General features: G+C 38.9%; 1 pseudogene; it reads left to right on the forward strand.

Annotated features, from left to right (window-relative positions):
- The first annotated feature begins 434 nt into the window (after window positions 1–434).
- On the forward strand, window positions 435–17,627 carry LOC109260127 (10 kDa heat shock protein, mitochondrial-like; annotated as a pseudogene).
- The last annotated feature ends 4,505 nt before the right edge of the window (window positions 17,628–22,132 follow it).

Consider the following 22,132-nt stretch of genomic DNA (forward strand, 5'->3'; position numbering starts at 1 on the left):
CTGATGAGTGATGTTGAGCATCTTTTCATGTTTCTGTTTGCCATCTAGATGTCTTCTTCGGAAAAGTATCTATTCATGTCTCCTGCCCAATCCTTCACTGAGTTATTTGTTTTTTGGGTGTCGAGTTTGATAAGTTCTTCATAGATTTTGGATACTAATAACCCTTTCTCTGATATGTCATTTGAAAATATCTTTTGCATTCTATCCCATTTAAATTGTATATGTTACTTCATATCATAATACCTTTAAAATTTTTTTAATATTTATTTATTTTTAAGTGTTTGAGAGATAGAGAGAGTGCGAGCTGGGGAGAGGCAGAGAGGAGGACAGAGGATTCGAAGCGGGCTCTGTGCGGACAGTGGGGCTCGAAGAGAGCAGGACTCTGTTCTGTGGGGCTCGAACTCACGAACCGAGATCATGACCTGAGCCAAAGTTGGATACTTAAACGACTGAGCCACCCACCGGATAGGTTGGATCATGGGTCCCCTTGCGTTGGTAGCAGCTTCAGAGCAGAGTATGAACTGCAGTGGCCAGAGTCATGGCGGGACAGGTGTTTAGAAGATTTCTTCTCCTGTTTGCTAGTTTTAGTTGAAAGGAGTGCAGCTGAAACTGTAACCAAAGGAAGCATTATGCTTCCAGAAAATTCTCAAGGAAAACTATTAGAAGCGACAGTGGTGGCTGTTGGATCGGGCTCTGAAGGAAGGGGTGGAGAAATTCAACGTGTTAGCATGAAAGAGCTTACATGAAAGTTGAGATAAAGTTCTCCCAGAATATGGAAGCACCAAGTTAGTTCTAGATGCCAAGGATTATTTGTTATTTAGACATGGTGACATTCTTGGGGCACCTGGGTGGCTCAGTTGGTTAAGCATCCAAATTAGGCTCAGGTCATGATCTCGTGGTTCATGAGTTCGAATGCTGCATCAGGCTCTGTGCTAACAGCTCAGAGCCTAGAGCCTGCTTCAGATTCTGTGTCTCCCACTCTCTCTCTCTCCCTGCTCATACTCTGTATCTCTCTTTCTCTCTCTCAAAAAAAATAATTTTTTTCAAAGAGGTAACTTTTATTTCTCCCCTTATTATTTTTTTTTTTTTTAATTTTCTTCTCAGTCTCAGGTCACATTGTCAATAGATGGTCAAACTCTATAAGGGAGGCATTTTTTTTCCAATGTCATTTTATCCAAATACCTTCTTTAAATATATGGCAATATTTTAACTGAAAATCCCCCCTTCTCATATGAGGTGAGCAATGTCTAATAGAAAACAAACTCACTATAGTTGCTCATATTTTTCTACAGAATGAAAGAAATTGGCAATTACATTAAAAAGCACGTGAGGGATCACCTGAGTTGGCCAGTTGGTTAAAGGATCAACTCTTGATTTCGGCTCAGGTCAGGATCTCATGGTTGGCAAGTTCCAGCCCCTCATTGGGCTCTATGCTGATGGTGCAGAGCCTGCTTGGGGCTGGCTCTCTTTCTCTTTCTCTTTCTTTCTCTTTCTCTCTCTCTCTCTCTCTCTCTCTCTCTCTCCCCCCCCCCTTTCTGCCCCTTCAGAGCTCTCTCTCTTCACAGATTTCTGAAATATAGTTTAAAATTCACAGCAAACATTTAAAACTGAGAGGAGTCTCTGAACCACTAAGACACAGTGATTCCTTCTAAATTCAAGTATAGTGCATTCAAGCTTTTTAGGGTACCCACCATGTGACAGGCACTGGGCTTGGTGTTAATAATGCAAGGATGAATGAATTTAGTCCTTGCTCTCACAAAGCCCTTTCCAAACGAAAGAAATTCAGGTCAGATAAGATCTCAGTATGTTTTGGTAAATGGCGCAATGGGTATACATGCAGGGAGGGACAGGTCCCGTGGGAGGAACACAAAGGAGAGAATCTACTACATCTAACCAATAGGAGGTCGCTAACCAAGGTCGCTTTAGGGGTGACCCTCCTGTAATATTTTGCTACACAAATTGTTTTAATAAAGGTGTGTTTTTCAAAGCAAAATAAGAAAATCAAACATTGCTATGACAAAACCATTCAGAAGATAACTGGGGGAAGCTGGGGCCCTCATCAGAGTGGGTTAACATAACTGGTGTGTTTGAAGGCTCCTGACGATCATCACCCCTCAGATTCCTGGGCTTCCTGTGGCAGAACCTGAGCCATTCGCTCAAGGTGGGTACATCAGGGTTGGGTCGACACTCCCAGACAGTTTACCAAACCCAAGATGCCTGACAAAGACAGGCTATATTAGTTTAGTTTAATTTATTATAGCCTAGCATTTTATTTATGTATTTATTTGAGGACAGTGGTTCATAGGTGGCATGAAAGATCACAGATGCCTTTGTGAGTGAAGCGATAGTTCAGAATGGGTGGTTGGAAATACTGCCTGGGAGTCCCTGGGAGTGAAGGTCTTCTTCCAATCGATCATTTCCCAGCACAAGGTGGCAATGGAGGGGTCTGATAAGACAAGTAAGGAGCTTCCGTGCCTGAATGGAGCCAAGTCTTGGTCACAGTTTGACCAAGGCTTAGATAGGGCAGGCAAATAGAGTACTCACATACTCAGTGCCCTGGTGATAACCACTCACATAGCTAACAGGTTAGGTTGTATGCTTTTTGATCAAATTCACATTCACAGCACAGAGAACAAACCATAAATCCCGAAGCACACATTCACAGTGGTTGAGGAAAGCAAGACAAAACACTACAAAGTTAAGTGCGGGGTCTGTATTTCTGGTCCTTTCAGTTGATATAAATATACGCAGAATGATAGAAAGTGATAGATTTATACCTGCAAATCAGTGGAAAGTCCCGGCCTGCAGTCTAACAGTGGTGTTCTTTTCTTTTTCTTTTTTTTTTTTTTTTAATATTTATTATGGAGAGACACAGAGCATGAGCAGGGGAGGGGCAGAGAGAGAAGGAGACACAGAATCCGTAGCAGGCTCCAGGCTCTGAGCTGTTAGCACAGAGCCCGACATGAAACTTGAACCCACAGACCACAAGATCATGACCTGAGCCAAAGTCAAATGCCTAACCGACTGAGCCACCCAGGCGCCCCATAACAGGTGGTGTTCTGATCTTTGCTTTGTCTTTATCAGCCACTTAGCTCCGCAAAGCTTTCCTCTACCTCATAAGTGGAGATAGTATCACTTAGCACACAGCCTCACACAGGGTGAGACTCAATAAATCTTGGCTATTACTGTTTCAGTGAATCGTACAGGGGTGTTTCACTATAGGCTTGTGAGGATGAACACACAGGTTAGGCTTCAGAGCTTACAAGTAGATTGGGAAAGTTTATACACATGAGAAATGCAATAAAAAGTTATGGCGTGTTTGCATATATTACTATGTTAGAGGTAAATTAGAATATGTGGTATATGTAACCATAAGAAGAAAAAGACAATGAGGAGATGCAGGAATACAATGGTGGTGGAGAAAAGAAAAATTAAATCTAACGTTAAAAAATGTGTAGCATGTTTCACAGATTTCTCAGATATTACGTGGTACCCAAGAGATCACGATTTATCTTTTTTTTGCCCAAATTGGGGTGACTCCAAAATAACACTAAAGCATAGTTAGAATTAAAGAATCTTAGTAGCTTTGTCCTCTAGGGTTTTGATGGTTCTCTGTCTCACATTTAGGTCTTTCATCCATTTTGAGTTTATTTTTGTGTATGCTGTAAGAACGTGGTCTAGTTTCATTCTTCTGCATGTTGCTGTCCAGTTCTCCCAGCACCATTTGCTAAAGAGACTGTCTCTGTTTCCATTGGATACTCCCTCCCGCTTTGTCAAAGATTAGTTGGCCATACATGTGTGGGTCCAATTCTGGATTCTCTATTCTAGTCCATTGGTCTATGTGTCTGTTTTTGTGCCAATACCATACTGTCTTGATGATTACAGCTTTGCGGTAGAGGCTAAAGTCTGGGATTGTGATGCCTCCCACTTTGGTTTTCTTCTTCAATATTATTTTGGCTATTCAGGGTCTTTCGTGATTCCCCACAAAATTTAGGACTATTTGTACTAGCTTTGAGAAGAATGCACACGTACCCCAGCATTTATAGCAGTGCTTTCAACAAGAGCCAAATTATGGAAAGAGCCTAAATGTCCATCAACTGATGAAGGGATAAAGAAGATGTGGTTTATATATACAACGGAGTACTACTTGGCAATGAGAAAGAATGAAATCATGCCATTTTGCAGCAACATGAATGGAACCGGGAGGTATCATGTTAAATAAATCAGTCAGTGAAGGACAGATATTGCATGTTTTCACTCATATGTGGGTCTTGAGAAATTTAATAGAAGTCCATGGGGGAAGGGTACGGGGGAAAATAGTTAGAAACAACCACAAGAAACTCATAAATCCAGTGAACAAACTGGGGGTGGATGGGGTGGGGGAGAGGGGAAAGTGGGTGATAGGCATTGAAGAGGTCACTTGTTGGGATGAGCACTGGGTGTTTTATGTAAGCTAATTTGACAATACATTATATTAAAAAAAATAAATAAAAATAAAAGCCAAAAAAAAAAAAAGAATCTTAGTAGCAAAAGGGGCCCAAGCATTCCCTAGGGTAAGATCAAGCCTCTCTTGAAGGGTAATTTAATGAAAGCTGCTGGGAGTCCACATATACAAAGGCATCCTAAGGACAGTGATGCTTTCTGCTCCCTACTTCGGTGCAGGGATTGGATAGAGAAAGGAAGAAGCACATTTTGGCAATGAGGGGCTAAGCGAAGGGGATGGATGGTGTGTGACAATGATTCTTGCCTTGAGAATTTTCAGATCCACCTAACTGAGCTCATGATGAAACACCTTCTGTATTTTTATTACATTCAAGTATTTTCCTGTATCAAGTGTTTTTCACACCTATTTTCTTGAAGTATTTGAATAGTGTTTCATGGGCAACAACTAATGAACATGTAGTTGGTGTTGACATCTGTATAAATGTACCGGTCTTTCAAAATAGAACATTTTTATGATATATATAATGTTCGAAATACGTCCAGACTAGACGTGCCCTAAATATTTGTCACAGTCGCGAAATCAAGGTGTAGCTAATGCGTGTGAAAAATAAAACTCTGTCTTCACTTTCAGAAAATGTATTCATTTTTATGTATCTAGTCCTATGATACAATTATTTATGAGATTATTATCCCAATCCATCCACCATTCTGTATGATTTTTGAGCCAAATATTTGATTTAGAGAAATAAATGGTATCAAGATCAATTTTGCTAGGATGATTCCTTCTTATCTTTTGTTTAGTCCTGGCCCATCTCCCGGGCCTCTGTAGGGTCTCAAATAATCTCTCATTAAAATGTACTGTCCTGAGAGTATAATTTAGATTGCACCTTTGTTTTCCTCTTAGCAGCATTTACATAAAGAGAGAGAAATTTCTGTTTATCTCATAGTTTATCATTCTAGACATCATTTACTGTTTTTGTTTGAATTGTAGTTTTCCACAATATAGATCACACTTTATGACAATTCACAGAGTTATGTGAAAACTTTATAAAATATTTCCCTAGATAGAAACTCAGGGACCACAAGTTTCACTCTCTCTATTTACAGATGGAAAAACTGAGGTAGATGGAGGTTAAGGAGTTATCCCTGTAGTTAGTTGGGAAAAGAGTTAGAAACAAGACCCATATATTCTCAATTAATCTATTAACCAGTGCACAGGTAAATCGGATAACTTACCAAACATTTTTCTAGTTTCTCATTTTATTCTCCGTGTGATTTCCAGTATTCCACCTCGTTGTGTTTTCATGGAGCCTTGTTTTCCGAAACCATATTTGATATCAGATGTTTGGTCCTGACCTAGAGGAGAACAGCCAGGATAACTAATAAGGATGGAAAAAGAGTAGAGACTATATCCAAAAGGTGAGAAAAGCACAGCTTAGAGAATGCATGAGGAAACTCTCCCACCCCCACACTACTCCACTTGGGAGTTTGATTCTTTTTGCCTTTGCTGTGTTATTGCTCAGTCATCATTTTGCTACGTCACTCTCCTTAAAGTAGCATAGAGTTAATTAACACTTGGGGGAGGGCATTTTTTTCCAATGTGTAGGTTTATCTCTTATACTGATAGAACAGAGTAACCGTAAAACACGCTGCGAGCAATGGAATGATGTTTTCATCACATCTTCCTATCATTCTCCTCATTGTAGATTTTGTTTTCCAACTTGTGATGAACGCTTCCCTTATTTTGGAATGTTGCTTGGAAAATGATTCATATCCCAAGGCTATGACCAGAGAGTATAAAGGCAAATTTGTTTCAAAATGCCATTTTTTGTGTGTGATCTAAACCCCTTATGTTTCCAAATCAGCAATTTGGGAACATAGAGCCATTCAGGTTGGGTTCACAAGAGTCAGTCCCCTCAAAGGCTGCATTGTGTTCTGCTTTTATGCAACACTTGCCTAGTAATTTTACCTTCTCCAAAGTCATAAGCCATATTCATGTCGTTAAAAACTTCCGTATCATTCCACTGAATTCTCCTAACAAAAAATAAAATGCAATTTTTTCTTGCCTGTTTAGATTGTAATTTAAGTTAAATGAGAGTCAAAATGTCTTAGAGAATGACACAGCACAAAAGCCAGTTTGAGCATATTTCTTAAATCCAAAACATGTGAAATCTGGACCACTTGTTAAATAGGATCCCAATTTCTCAAGAAGGTTATTATACATTTACCATTCAACAGTGGCAGAAATCAACTTCATCTTATTGTGAAATATGAAATAAAAGAGGATAGTTTTGAATCATTTTTCTAAAGTAGATAGTTCTCTAATTTCACCTATGAAGACTAATAATTTAATGACTGTGTTCATAATAATCTCCAGCCAGTAAAAGCACACTGTATTTGATCTAAAGGCTCAAATTTAAATCTTTAGGAAGATTGTGTTTTTTGAACTTGAAAGAAGAAGCCAAGGTTAAGTTGGTTTTTCTAAAAAACAATACTGGTAAATATATTTTTTAGCGACAAGTGGAGTAGGAGAGCAAGGAAGAGATACATGCATTTAAGAAGAAAAAGCATAGGAACGGAAGTAGTACTGACTATAAACTCTTCAATTATTCTTAACAGATGTTAAACTGAGAGCAGAATTTCACTTTGACTAAATTATTTAGCCAAGGAAAGGCAAGCACATTTATTTCTTTGTTATTTGATTGTGTTTTGCACACACTCCTGGAGAGTGTGGTTTCTACTATAACTGGGGACAGGCATTGGGTTGTTGGTTAGGAAGCTGGTGCTTCCAGGGAGTCAGTCAAATCCTCTGAAATAAACATGATTAGATACCCAATGGGACGCCAAGTGCCATGCCACATTCCTGCTGAATCGATCTGTTCAGCATAAATCATAAAAATATTAAAAGTAATACAAAGTGTACTGCCTTTTCAGTCTGATATGTTTGAATCTCAATTCACCTTTGCATATGCTATGCAGCTGATATTTAAGAATCATATTTACCCTGAGGTCTTATCATTAATATAAGGGTATTACATTCTACATTAAAAGGTTGTTGCAGATAGAAAATAATGTATGCAATATTTGCCAGCACTGTATCAAAAAACATCTACTTTACTTTTGTGGAAATGATTCTATAGGGTATGCCTACTAACTGCTACATTGATTCAAGATTTTATTTTTTATAGATGTATGTTTCACCTATTTATAATAGATTTGAGGCTCTATTGATCTGATACATTCTGCATAAGAGTTAATTATTTCCAAAGTGATCTAATTCACTTCTAGAGAACTATGTAGCTACCGAGAAACTCAGTTCTCTCTTTTACTGATTGGCTCACCCATGCACACTTTTATTTAGTTTTTAAAAAAAAATCATTCTTCTTATGGACTAAGAGATTAATATGAAATTTGACAAGCCAATGACTAGCTATGACTGTGTATGGATGACATCTAAATCAGACACTGCTACTGAACATATGTTGAAAATTATCACAAATTAAAGCTTTTATGGGGTCTTCCATTTTTACATTTATTGCTTGTGTGTTTTTTAAAAGACACAGTTTCTTGTCTGGATACAATCTGGGGTGCAATAGATGTTTTGGTAGTTTAAGCATACTAAATCCATTTAGCCTCTTCAACATCTAAATGTCTGTGTTTCCCGGTTTTATATTGATTTAGAAGCCTCTAATAATGTTTCTGAAATCTGAGAAAACAAAACAATAAACCATTTCATTTTTTTATTCTCTGTAAATGTCATTACTCATAAATGTCAAGATAAACTTGCTTTGAGTGTTATGCAATTTACCATGTCATGTATCATTGACATCACAAAATAATAGCATGAGTCATATTTGAAGATACGTAAGCAACCCTTTTTTATATGTGGAACTCAGGGCAAATAAAGCTATTTACTTTTTTTGGCAAGACAGTATGTTATGAAAAGTGATATAAAACATCTTTAACAAAAGTACACATTGGATTTAAAATGTCACACCCTTTCACTTCTAGCTCCTCTACTGAATACAGACATCGGGAAATCACATTCATTGTTGGACACCACACATTCCTTGTGACTTAAATATGTTTGCATGATCTGAACAGGAATAAAGTAATAAAAAATATACCTGAAACAAACGAAGACAGATACGCTATTCTGTGTGTAATGGACAAAACTGTGCTTTTCCCAAGTCCATAAGCTGAAATCCTAACCCTCAAAGCCACCGTGTTTGGAGACAGGGTCTTTAAAGAGGGAATTAACGTTAAATGAGGTAGAGCCCTCAACCATAGGACCGGTGTCATTATAGGAAAAGGAGAGATACCAGGGAAGGTTGCAACAGAGGAAAGATCATGTGAACACACAGCAAGGTGGCCATCAATAAACCAAAGACAGTGGTCCTGGGCAAACAACCCACCGACACATTGATATGGATTTCCAGCTTCCAAAAGCATGAGAAAATAAATTTCTGTTGTTTAAACCAACCAGTCTGTGATATTTTGTCTTGGCAGCCCCAGCAAAGTAATACACTATTTAACGTTCCTCAATATTTAAGTATTTCAGCTGGGATTAACCCCTTTAATTTTTAAAGAACACTTACTTAATTGCATGATAGCCACTGATTTATAACTAAAACAAAAGCCAGAATTTTGCTTGAAGATAAGTTCATAGCAGCTTAATTAATGTCATTTGGATTAGCAACATTTACTGAATGCCAAATATGTTTCAGACATTGTGAATGGATTCTAGAAACACCAAGATTAATTAAACACCATCCCTGTCATTAAGGCACATATGGTGCAAGGGAGGATAATGACAAACATTCCATTAATTCTGTCCGGTGGTGCAGCCAGCCATCGGGGCTGGGAACCACAGCTAGAATCTCAACTCTATTCGTAGGTGATGTTGACGAACGTCTGATGAATTGGTGGGCAGGCTCTATGAGCCGCTTCTTCCCAGAAGGCCAAATCCTAACAGAAGCTCGTCCTAACAGCAAAAGGACACGTGTGTGTTCCCAGAACAAAGTCGTTCTTGTCAGCAGCATCAGGACACCTCCCGAGGCCTACTTCATGCTCTTAATACCTGTTTGTTGCAGAAGCAAGACATAAGATAGACTAGCACGTTGCCTTCTGCTCTGTCTTGCGGAGTGAGCCTGTATGACTAGGGAACAGAGCTGACTCTCAGACTAGAATTTGTTTTGGAATAGGTCATAAAAATAATCTGCATTTCCACCCTACCAACGAACAATTTATTCCTTGCTAATATGGCTTCCAGATAGTTCCCACACCTTCTGGATACAACAGCCAATACTGAAAACAGTGTGCAATCCCAGATAATTTCTACTACCTGAAGTCAGGTCTATTGTTGATTATCTTTTTTTTTTTTTTTTTTAACGTTTATTTATTTTTGAGACAGAGAGAGACAGAGCATGAATGGGGGAGGGGCAGAGAGAGAGGGAGACACAGAATCGGAAGCAGGCTCCAGGCTCCAAGCCATCAACCCAGAGCCCAATGCGGGGCTCGAACTCACGGACCACGAGATTGTGACCTGAGCCAAAGTCAGATGCTCAACCGACTGAGCCACCCAGGCACCCCAATATTGTTGATTATCTTATTCACTCTGTTTCCTAGCAATTGTGTGTGGGGGGGGGGGGAGGGTGCTCAGGGGGTAGGAGGTACAGGGTGAATGTGTGAAACTTTCTTTACGTTTTCAGAATCAGTGCCTTAGGGACATTTTGAATAGCAATTTTCCGGCTCTGTGAATGTACAACTGTCCTTAAAAAAGAAATTAATTAGGGGCACCTGGGTGGCTCAATCGGTTGAGCGTCCGACTTCATCTCAGGTCATGATCTCACGGTTTGTGAGTTCGAGCCCCACATCGGGCTCTGTACTGACAGCTCGGCGCCTGGAGTCTGCTTAAGATTCTGTGTCTCCCCCTCTCTCTCTGCCCCTCCCCTGCTCATGCTCTGTCTCTCTCTGTCTCAAAAATAAATAAAAACATTAAAAAAAATTTAAGAAATTAATTAGAGTTAAGAAAGTCAAAATCACTATGTTCTATATATCACCCCGCCACTGGAATGCTGGCACCACATTTCCCTTCCTTGGTCGCACGCTGGCTGTTAGACAGGAGACCCACATAGAGAGCACAGCCAGAAACAAAGATGTGTATGTATCCAAGCAACAGATGGCAGCCTGAGGAAACCAGGGGTGCAACTGCTGGTCTCTCGAGTTGCCGATCTTTCTGCTGTTATAAAGATCCTTCATTTAAGTCATAGTCTGTCCTTTGTTTTTGTTTGCAAAACCCTATAAAGAAAAAGAAAAGTAGCCTTCGTTTGGCTTTGATGATATAAGTCACATACTACATTTGAGAAATATGTCCTTTGGTCCTCACAGGAATTAGGAGAGGTTACCCATGTCTTTCAAAAGAGCACTTATTTTAAGGCTACAAAGGAATAATAACATCACCAAGGATTGGTAGGATGCTCTCGACTTCGCACATTTGGTTGTGAGCTGTTTGTCATCACTCCTATCGGGGATATAACTACAACAACGGTTTTGGAGTGAAGGATAACTCAGCTGAGCTTTGCATTTCAAACGCCTGGGAAAGCAAATTCGAGAACTTTAGACTGTCGGTGGATATACAGAATGAAGGACAGGGAGGTGGACTGTAGTTAGGGAATCAACAGTCTCTGCCTAGAGGTAGTAATTGCACTACTATATGCACTATAGGATGGAATACATCTCTAACCAAGTCATAGTATATGTAGAAAGAGAAAAGAAATAGCTTACAAGAGAATCCTAGGTTGGAGTAAAACACACACACACGCACACCACACAAATATAGAACAACAACAACAACAACAACTACAGCAACAAAGGCCATGGGGTTGGGAGAGACGGCCAAGTGGTAGAAAGGACTTTAGAGAGAATGATGTTAAGCCAATCTTGGGAAACAAGGATTTCAAAGACGAAATGATCCACCAATTCACCTGTTGCAGAATATAATGTCAGCTAATAAGTGGAAAAGGCCTGTTGGATATAGGAATGAAAATATAACTGCAGTAGCTGAACGATGCAAAATGCAGTTAGAAAGGTTTAGGTTGAAAGCCTGGTTTAACAGTTTATAGCTCTATGACCATGCACAAGTTATTTCTTTTAAAGCTGAATTTCTCTGCCTATAAAATGGGGATAATACTCTTCTTTTTAAAGTTAAAAAAATAATGTAAAAAACTTGGAAACTATCAGCTTCTGGCTATCCCTTACACTGTTTTCAAACTTCACACACACACACACACACACACACACACACACACACACACACACACACACAGATACATAAGACTTGATTAGAAAGTGGAGGGAATCTATTAGTTGCTCCATTTCAACCTTGAACTTTCCCCATCAATAATGAGGTGGAGCGTGGATCCAGAATTGCTTGAATCCTGCTACCCATTTTCATTTTCCTTTCTTATAGAATGAATTGGAACACAAAAGCTTTCAATTTAGGGCAAGGTGAGCCAACTACTTCTGAAATTTTAAATCTAATATTGATTGGCATCTAGAAAAGAATTTCCTTCTTCCATCTCTCCTTCCTTTCTCCCTTCTTCCCTCCCCCCTTCCTCCCTCCCTCCCCTCCTCCCTCCCTTCCTTCCTTCCTCTCTTCCTTCCTTCCTCTGTTTCTCTCTTTCCTCCCTCTTTTTTGACAATTTAGTGACTTTTCTTTTCTGCTAAGGCAAAAGTGACTTAGAGTGACATATGAAACATCCAAGATGGCTAAAGAAACTAATTTTTACTTTTCAGTTGTTTCCTTCTCCATCCCTGGTTCTTTTTCTGTTTTACTCTTTTTTCCCCCTCAATCTTTCTCCACTACAGTTTCTTCTTTTCCCCATCTTCTTATCCACTGTCTTCTTCCTCTCCCCATTTTCCCTTTAGAAACTCAAGAAATATACTGAAACATTCTTTTAGGAACTCACAAAATCTACCAAAGAGTGTTTTCAAACTCTTCTTTTAATTACAGGATGACTGGTAGTGTGTTACTTTTATCAGTAATGCCAAGATAGGAGCAGGGACACTTGGAGTCATGGTATGATCAAAATGAACTTATAAGAGTCCCAGGGTGAGTCAGAGGCTTATAGAATCTCTCTTGTTCATATGACAAAATGAAGGATGGGATATCTGCAAAAGAATGTCTTAAACTTACACCGCCATACTTTGTTCTTCAAGTCCACTGCAAATAAAATCTTTTGTGAAATTCTTTCCATTGAGTCTGTTGCTGTATTCTTTAGTTATTCTTTTAGTCTTTCAAACAAGAATAAACCATGTTTGATCAAAGATAGCTTCTTTGGGCAATTTCTTCTTGTTTGAACTTTAATATTTATCTTTGGGACTTTATACTCTTAAGAGTCTAGCTTCAGAACTTAGAAAAAGTAATGCTAGCAACACTGTTTAACCAAATATAAATTCAGTATCTCAACATTCTATGCAACTTATAGAATGAGAGCGATGGAATATTACCTTTCCCTGTGCAATTACATCACTCCTAAACTAGTCTTATTTTTGGACACACGGCTTAATTAAACAAAAATAAAAAAAAAAATTGTGTGTGAAGTCTATTTCAAATTACTGATATTTCAAAAGAAATTTAGAAACAGCATGATTTGAATTTTAAAATGAAATTTTGTGGACTAACTCTAAAAGTTTTCAAAGAAATAGCTTTTATAAAGATTTAGGAGAGCTTCTTAAAAAAAATGAAATCCTGCTTGGATGGCCAGCCCCAAGTTGAGACATGAAATCAATGATATGTAGCTGTGACTAAAGAGGGGAGAAGATGCATGATAGTTTCTATTCCACCATCCCTCCACCAGAAACTCCATCATGGGGACCTCCTCCTTTTTCTCCCTGAGACTTTGTCAAATTGTGAACATGTGTTGGAAAAAGCAATGTAACGGAGATACTCCTGAATATATTGTGAATTATTTCAAACGTCACCATTTTCATTCCAGATCACCATTTAGAGTTTTTAGTTGTCCATGAAAATATGAAATATCTTAATGACTTCTCTTTCATATATATTTTATCACAGCCTCCTTTTTTGTGTATGTCTTGTTCCAGTTGGGTTTCTCATTAATGTAATTGCCTGAATAATGATGATTTTCTTATTTTCACTTGTGAATGTTTATATTGTTTTGTATCACACAATCTAATGTTCTTTGTCTACCGAAATTCACTCCTTCTTTTTCTTTTCTTATCCTTTCTTTCTTTCTTTCTTGCTTTTCTTTCTCTTTTGTTTTCTTTTCTTTATTCCTTCTTTTCTTTTTCCCCCTTTTTCTTTTCTTTCTTTCTTCTTCTTAAAAGGCACAATTAGCTTTTAGTTACCAAAACATGTTACATAACTTAAATGTAAGTACCACATTTGGTTTTCCTCTGATTTCTGAGTTAGAATTTTTACTATAGCTTATGTAACTTCTTACAAACAAATAAACACACAACAGCAATAAGAGAAAACAAACCGGCTTATGACTTTACCTTTAAATGGAGGCACATTCAAGGAAATGGTGGCCAGACTTCCCAAAATTATTTGAAACAAAATTTTATCTAAGTCTACGAGAAAATGGGAAGCAGAGATTTAATTCCTTGTACGTATTAAAAAAGAAAAAAAAAAAAAACTTCTAAAAGTCCTTCCTCCATTCTGTTGCCATGTCAGGACAGAGAATAGCGTGAGGCAAGTGAGGCAAGACCATAGGTGCAAAATTTAAGCAGGCATTAAAAATTCCCAATGACAAACGCCAATTGGTCCTTTCAATGCACCATTGAAAAGTCAAAGTTAATGCAAAACATCCACGATGAACAAAGGCTTGAAATTTTACTTAAGGACAGCATTCAACCTTATACTTGCACAACTCACTTTCCTTATAGGCCCTTAGACCTGGCCCTGGTGTTTGCAGGCAATTCCTTTCTCACACGTACTGGTGACAGTTGCTTTCAATATTTAACTCTTGATGCACACAAAGCTACCAATCTCTCTCTCTCTCTCTCTCTCTCTCTCTCTCTCTCTCTCTCTCTCTCTCACACACACACACACACACACACACACACACACACACACACCACTGCTCCCTCCATTCTACTAAAGTAGTTCTCTCATTTACTCTCCTTTCTTTAACAGAAACTAGCTCTTAGGATAATACCATATTCTCTTGGGTTTCTCTATTTCTCTGTATCCCCTTATTAACCCTATTATGCACAATAAAAGTGGGCTCAATGATTGACCCAATGAGAAAGACTCTTTTACCCTTAGAAGGATGGTGTTTAGGCTTAATGAAGGGAGAAGATGTTACATAGCGTGATATGTTGATAATGGCAAATAACCTTATATCCACACAGACATGTCCAGTTGGTCAGTACTTTCACATAAGGTACTCGTATGTTCCTTTCCCATCACTAGCATAAGGAGTATACTATTACCATCCCTTGTTGAATATGAGAAAATAGGCACAGAGAGGTGATTTACCTGTTCAAGTCTACTGCAAGTTTCTGTGCTTAGTGGATAAGTTGGATAACCCAATTCTTTCCTGTTTTTGTTTAAAATGCTGTATTTGAAGACAATTTAGAATTTGAACTCCCAACTGTGGAATTATTATTCATGCGAATGCTTCCGGCGTGTTGTGAGAAATGTGTTAACGGAATAAGCAAGGTGTATATCCTACCATATAATAGCAACTATTCTGACTCTGCCAAATAAAACAGAAGTATACAATAGGCTTGTGTCTGCGTTTCCAACCAGTTTTGACAACAATGATGGTATGCGCTGTAAAAAAAAAAAAAAAAAAAAAAAAAGGCACCATCCAAAAATAGTTTCCTTGCCTTTTGGGTTGATTTGTCTGTCAAAATGATGAACCAATTGTGCAAGGAGAATCAACACTTAGGGGGGTATTTTTTTTTTTTTTACCTGTCACAGCAGTCTGTCCTGCCAGAGTGTAGCTGATAAAAATGCCTGAAGTCTTCCCTTATCAGCCAACTATAGTCCTGATTTTAAAGAAGAAAAATTCAGTGCAAACCAAGATTCTCAGGAAGTAATATCATGATAAACATTCTCAAAATAATGGAAGCGATAGCTTTTGAATCTCAATCCGCTATACCACAAACTCTTATCATTGATGATTATTAATTATTCATTTATTCACATATTCTTCCATATTTCATACCAACCTCCATACCAAAGTACTTATGTAAGAATTCAAGCTACAGCCATTAAGGGAAAGGGTCATACCCCTCTGGAATGCTCAAAAAAATGTATCAAATTATTTTCTAAAATAGCCCAAAGCAGCTGAAGTAGTTTCAGATTGCTTCAGGCATTCTTAAATTCCTAAGTGACAAGTGTTACGAAATTTAGCTGTAATCATCTTTCTTATTCAAGAAAAAGTTAATAATTGCAAAAAATAGACACTCGCTTCTCATATTTGCACATTTTAAAATGGAGAACAAAGTGTACAATGCCCTCCAGATAATATTTATCTTTCACCAAAAATGTTAAAGAGTGCTGACTAGAGAAAACTAACAAAATAGATTTCTTCAGACAGTTCTGAGTCTAGAAGACATCACCTTCTTTAACAACAGCACCTGGGAAAAGAGCTGCAAAAGTAATTATATTGGGGTGAAAATTATCATTCTTTTGTGCAGATTTCCAGGGAAAAAATGGTCCATGTTAATTCACTAAGAATCAAGAAAAGATAGTTTAATATTGTTTATTGAACCAGAGTCATTTCATAAAACTAGGACTCATACTAACATATAGTAAATTCCACTGTAGATAAGTATTGTTTAATATATTTTGGCATATTTTTCACATTCCCTGACAGCCAAGGACCTGAGTGTGGTATATTAGTAGACCATATTAATAGTAAAACTTGGCAACATAGTAGTGAAAGGCAGCAAAAAGATTTTTCTACTTCATACTCAGGCTGAATAGGATGTTAAGGATCTCCTCTCTCTTCCAATCCAAGAATATTTCTGAGAGACAATCATCCACGTTTACCACAAACTAATAGCACACAAAAAGCTCACTAACTGGTAATTCTTTGGCTTTTAAGGTACTTGTCTTTTTTTCTTTTTCTTCACTATTTTGAGTTAAAATCTGCCATTTTATTAAGTTCTTCCCATTGTGCTTACGTGTCTTACGGAACGCTCCTGAATAATTTTAGTATTTCTTCCATGTAGTAGGTCATCAAAATCAGGAAGCTGCTGCCTGTTCTCTTCTATGGTTTCTAGCTCCTCTATTCACATATCTCCAATTTCTTCAACTGTTGCATTTATAACATACAAATTAGACACCTAAACTCCATCTCAACCCCCAAATTTCTTTCTTAGATATTTTCAAGCTTGTGAAACACAGGCACGATCATAGGAATTCAGATATACTGACATAAAAATACAATTGATTTCAAAACTAATACAGAGAACTGAGCTTCTGACGGTCAAGACCTCTGACCAGAGCCTTTTCTGTCTTGGTCAATGGCAGGTGTACTTTTCCTGTTGCTGTTCTTTTCCTCCTTATCTCAAACTCCCTCTCTTTCCCTTTCTGTCTCTGTGTCTCTCCCCAGATTTAATGTGGTGAGAATTTCTTTCTATCTTTCAAAGGTATTCAAGTTTTGGCCACCTTTCACCTTCCCCATTACTATGACATGGTCCATGACGACACTATTGCTTACTGGAAATAGCTTCTCACATAGGCTGCCTGGCTCCCCCCTAGTTGCCTATCATAACACAGTACCCTTCTCCAGCATCATGGATCCTGTTCAACCACACGTAGGCTTACGGCACTGCTGTGCGATAAACCCTTCAGGTTTGCCCTGCTCTCAGAGAGGATGTGCTTTCTCTCCCCTCCAATGTAACTTCCCATATTCTGCAGCCGGGCCTTCCACCTCTCACTCTGATCTAGCCCCACCAGTCTCCTTGCTATGTTGCAAAAGGACAGGCGCACTGTCATCCGAAAGCAGGATTTCTCAAACGTCACCACTACTGACCGGATATTTTGGCTGGAAAATTCTTTGTTATAGGGGACTGTTCTGTATACCACTGGCCTCTATTCGCTAGATACCAGAAGAAAGCCCTGCCCCCAGTTGCGCAACCCAAACTTACATCTAGACACTGCCAAACAGCCCAAGGGGGTCAGAGTAGCTTCTAGTTGAAAGTCACTACCTTAGGGCCTTGGTGTTTTGTATTTCTTCTTCCTAGAAGATTATTTAACATTATATGTATTCTTTCTCCTGAACTTTACCCAAATATCCAGGGTTTTGTTTTTTTTTTCTAACTTTCTTGGCCACAATAATTAAAATTTAACACAAACTCCTATTTTACATGTTTCTAGATGTCTGTTTTTTTTTTTTTCAAATTTACCCAGAGCTAATATATTTTTTAAAGACACTTTTTGAACAATTTTAGGTCCACAGTAAAATTGAAGGGAAGGTACAGAGATTCCACATATACTCTCTGCCCTCACAGACCCACAGCCTCTCTCACTATCAACATCCCACACCAGAATGGTACTTTTGTTACACTTTGTGAATCAACACAGACACATCACTAACACCCAAGGTCCAAAATTTACATTCAGGTTCATTCTTGGTATAAAATCTATAGGTTTGGATGGACAGATGTATCTGTGGCTATCATTGTAGTATCAGATAGAGTGGCTTCGGTGCCCTAGAAATCCACTGCACAATAGTCCACTGTCTGGATGGACCACAGTTTATTTATCCGTTAACCTACTGAAGGCCATCTTGATTGCTCCCAGGTTTTGGCGTTTAAATAGTGTTGCTAGAACCATCCATGTGAAGGTTTTTGTGTAAACGTAAATTGTCAATTCCTTGGATAAATCCTAAGGAGCACAACCATAGAATCATAAGGTAAGAATATGTGCAGATTTGTAAGAAAATGACAAACGGTCTTCCCGAAATGGCTGTGACATTTTGCATTCCACCAGAAATGTCTGGAAGTTCCTACCGCTCGGCATCCTCGCCACCGTTCAGTGTGGTCAGTGTTTGGGATCTGGCCCATCCTAATAGATGAGCAGTAGTATCTCATTGCTGTTTTAATTTGCATTTCCCTGATGTCATATGATATGGGGCATCTTCTCATCTTTATTTGCCATCTGTATATCATCTCTGATGAGGTGTCTCTTAAGGTTTTTGGCCCATTTTTTTAATTGGGGTTTTTGTGTTCTTTTTATTTTGGATAGCTGTCTTTTATAGTATGTATCTTTTGCAAATAAGCCCCCCTCCTCTGTGATTTGTCTTCTGATTCTCTTGATATTGCCTCTTGTGGAGCCAGAAGTTTTCAATTTTAATGAAGTCTAGCTCATCTATTTTTATCATGGACCATGCCTTTGGCGTTGTATCTAAGGTCATCATCATCCTCAAGGTCAGCCAGGTTTCTCCCATGCTGTCTTCGTAGGATTTTATACTTTTAACATTTCACATCTAGGTCTGTGATCCATATTGATTTTATTTTTGTAATACATTTAAGGTCTGTGTCTGGATTCATTTCTTAGTTGTGGATGTCCAGTTGTGCCAGCACCATTTGTTGAAGAGACCACTTTGCCCCACTGTGTTGCCTCTGCTCCTCTGTCAAGGATCTGTTGACTATATTTGTGTGGATCTAGTTCTGGCCTGTCTATTCTGTTCCACTGACCTACTTGTCTGTTCTTTTACCAATGCCACACTGACTTGTTTACAATAGCTTCTTAGTAAGTTTTCAAGTTGGATAACATCAGTCTTCCACCTTCATTCTCTCTCAGTATTATGTTGACTATTGTGGGTCTTTTGTCTATCTCTAAACTTCAGAATCTGTCAACGTTCACGAAATAACTTGCTCAGAAGGGAGACAAAGAAAAAAGAATGAAGACTAACAGACTTCACGCATTTTAGGAAAATAATAAAAGGCTATAATGCTGAAGATTAATGCCTATCCTGAATGACTGCTGAAATCAGGAAAGCATCCCTTGAGACTGCAGATCTCTGGTTAACCAAAAAGAGTAGAGAGGGCACTCTAGTGGACAGCTCATTGTAAGAAACAAAACCAACGACTCTTTCATCGGAACATGATTTTTGTCTATCCTTCACGGTAGTGGAGGGGGAACGACCAAAGGGAAATCAAGGTACAAATAATCCCCCCCCCCCCACCAAACAATAAATTAATAATAGATCATGAACACAGACCCAAAAATATCGTGCTAAGGCAAAAGAAAATTCCAGCCAAATGCATTACTTGGCATTTGAACAACATAATTAAAATATGGCCTTTAAGAAGGCCATGGGTGGAGAGATAATTAAAGGCTTAAATCGACTCCACTATCAGCCTGAAATTATTAAAAAATATAAAGATGTAAGTTTCTTTCCTCTTCTCTTCTCAAAGACATTTATCACCAAACTTTGAGCCCACCATTTTAAGGAACTTGAAAAGAATTGGGAAAAGGCACTACTCTACTTACAAAATCATTCTATATGCTTCCTTTGAATTGTTTGCTAGGTCTGTACCAACCTAACAGAACAACCCAATTTTGGTATATTCCTCACATTCTGTCTATCTGTCTGATTATACTTTGTTATTCTTTTAGTAAATTGGATTATGTCAAACATACCATATGGTACCTACTCTCATGACAGAATACTAGTTGCTTTTTATGTCAATACATTTAGTTCTTTCATTAAAACAAAACAAAACAAAACAGCTTTATTTTTGAGAGAGAGAGACACATCACAAGGAGGGGAGAGGCAGAAAGAGAGGGAGACTCAGAATCCAAAGCAGGCTTTAGGCTCTCAGCTGTCAGCACAGAGCCTGACACGGGGCTTGAACTCATGAACCGTGAGATCATAACTTAGGCCAAAGTGGGATGCTAACTGTCTGAGCCACCCAGGCTTCCCTAGTTGTTTCATTTTTATACAGTCTATATGCAATACCATTATAAAAAGATATCACAAATTATTTAATAAGGTTAATAAAACCTCGATTCAATATTTAATATAAAAACTCTGTTGTGATTATTTTCATGTATGTTAGTGCATTGTTTCATTATTATTAGTATATATTTCAAGATAAGGTGTTTATGAGTTGAATGGCATAGATCTAAATTTTTTTTTTATTTCCAGATACTTCTTCAAAATAGGTTGTATACATTATCTAGTCCACACATTAATAGAATGTATCCCCCGGCCTTTGGGCTCTTTTTTTTTTTTAATTTTTTTTTAATGTTTATTCATTTTAGTGGGAGAGAGAGAGAGAATGTGAGCAGAGGAGGGGCAGAGAGAGAGAGGGAGAAAGAGAATCTGAAGAAGGGTCCGGGCTCTGCGCTGTCAGCACAGAGCCGGACACAGGGCTTGAACCCACAAACAGCGAGATCATGACCTGAGCTGAAGTCGGACGCTTAACCAACTGAGCCACCAGGTGCCCCATGGGCTCTTTCAATACTTGATAACTTTCCTCATATTTTAGTGAAACAAAAGGCATTTTTTTGCATTTATGTTACTATTAAAGAGGTTGATCATATTGTACCTTTCAAAATTATTTTTTTTGCTTCTTGGCTTTTCATGTCCTTTGCCTTTTTCCTAGTTTTATTGGTTACTTTCAAAAAAAATCTATATATATTGATTTTCAGGGATGATGGCAGAGGAGGAAGACCCTAAGCTCACCTTGTCTCACTGATCCCAATAGATAACACCCACATCAGAGTAAATGACCCAGAAAACAATCCAGAGACTGGAAGACTCTCTGCAGTTAAATGTAGGGAGGAGGCCACATCCAAGAGGGTAGGAAGGGCAGAGATATGGTCAGGAGACAAATGGACCTGTGGGACTGTCTACAGAAGGGAGAGACACCTGAGCATGGAAAAGAAAAGGACCAGACGTCACGCCAAGCACGTTAGGCACTAGGAATCCACAGAAAATCAGAGGGGGATAGTTTCACTAGTTCTTACAATCAGCATAGCTTAAGTAAACTTGGAATTTTAAAAATCAGTGGGCTTGGCTCTGGGAGAGCTGGGAGGACAACAGGAAATTGATTCTCCACCCTGGAAGAGATAGTAAAATGAATAGTCCCTTAGAGATACAGCATAAGAGCAGTAGTTTGAAAACCACCAGGGGTATAAGGGACGATGAGTTGCTTACTTATCTCTGAGCTTGTGCTAGAGGAGAAGAACTGATGGGAGACTTCTCCAGGAACAAAGGAGCTGGCTGGTGCCATTTCCCTTCCCCGCCCCCCAGCCTAGACACGGAGCCACCTGTGGGAACCATCACAGTGCTACCATTCCCTACATAACTTCCTAACAGTGCAACCTGTCCCCGTGGTCAGAAAACACACCCCTTCCAGCCAGGCCTTGGTTCCAGGTGCCCTCCTACAACACACCTGTGCAAACCTTGCTAACACTGGGTCTTCTTACCCTTCCATTCTCTGGCGGACCTGCCTCCTTCCATATGTCCTGGGCCAGAACCCATCCAAAGTGGTGTCAAAAGCCTGTCAGGGTGCAAGCAGCCCCTACAGGGACCAGCACTACTCTAAACTGCCTCCTGCCCCAGGGAGAGGGTAAGATAACCACACACCCCAGTGCAACCATGGTCCGGGAGGGGCTGGAGGCAGACCTCTGGTCTGACTACAGGCCCCACCCGGCAACAAAAGCTTCTCAGGGGACAGCATGGAGAAG

This window comes from Panthera pardus, unplaced genomic scaffold, assembly GCF_024362965.1.
Source record: "Panthera pardus isolate Hobbes unplaced genomic scaffold, ASM2436296v1 HiC_scaffold_15, whole genome shotgun sequence".
Taxonomy (NCBI): domain Eukaryota; kingdom Metazoa; phylum Chordata; class Mammalia; order Carnivora; family Felidae; genus Panthera; species Panthera pardus.